This window comes from Etheostoma cragini, chromosome 1, assembly GCF_013103735.1.
Source record: "Etheostoma cragini isolate CJK2018 chromosome 1, CSU_Ecrag_1.0, whole genome shotgun sequence".
Taxonomy (NCBI): Eukaryota; Metazoa; Chordata; class Actinopteri; order Perciformes; family Percidae; genus Etheostoma; species Etheostoma cragini.
Window position 1 is genome coordinate 31,268,428 of NC_048407.1, and position 901 is coordinate 31,269,328.

Below are 901 nucleotides of genomic sequence, written 5' to 3' on the forward strand. Positions count from 1 at the left end.
GGGGGGGTGCCTGTTGCCTGGGAACCCTGTCGAGTGTTTTGGGAGCGAGGGCACAATGCATTGATCTTATGATAATGCTGTGTGAGGACCAGTGGGGTGGTCAATCTCAGGAGTAATAAGTGTGATGACACAGTTTTCATCTATTTTAAAGGAAAATTCCTGCCTGATTTACAGTTTTACACTTTAATTTGAATTCATGTTCAAATTCAGTTTTTGCATCATAACATTGGAAACATTCAATACAAGTCCTCGGCGAAATAAACACAACAAAAGTGTAGTTTTTTTTTTGTATTTTTAACCTAGTAGACATTTCTTGGGGCTAGTTTTTTGCGTTTTGGTCCTTTTTAGTATATTTCATTACATTTGCAATGTATGTTTGCAAATACGCAGTTACTACCTGCGGAAGAGGGTCTGGAGAGTCCACACAGCATTATGGGATGGGAGAAAAACATGCTCTGGTTTATTGGCTTTTCTTTAAACCAATCACAATGGTCTTGGGCTGCCAAGGAAGATGTTTTGGTGGAACGTGTGTACGTTCAGAGGTTGTTTTATTCGTGTAATAGAAACCCAGATTGGACAGATAGTCTAGCTAGCTGTCTGGATTTACCCTGCAGGGATCTGAGGACCAGGTAACCATAGTCCTCAGAAATCCACTGGAGTTTAGAACGCCAACACAAAAAAAGCACAAGGCAACAGATATCCGGCCTAAATGAGTGAAATTCAGCGCAAATTCCGTTGGCAACGGAGCAATCCCGGAAGTGGAACGCCGAGGATATAGATCTACATGTCCGAGAATTCAAATGAAACTCAAACAACTTTTCAGTTTTCAGTTGTTTATTTAAAAAAACAGAAACTGGAAAATTACACTGAGGGGCCTGAAACCTTGTGTGTCTCTGTGTGT

General features: G+C 40.8%; 1 protein-coding gene across 3 annotated transcripts in view; it reads left to right on the plus strand.

Moving 5' to 3' along the window:
* The window catches only part of wdhd1 (WD repeat and HMG-box DNA binding protein 1), a 19,682-nt gene that overhangs the window by 17,959 nt on the left and 822 nt on the right, over positions 1 to 901 (plus strand). The gene's annotated exons all lie outside the window — the stretch shown is intronic.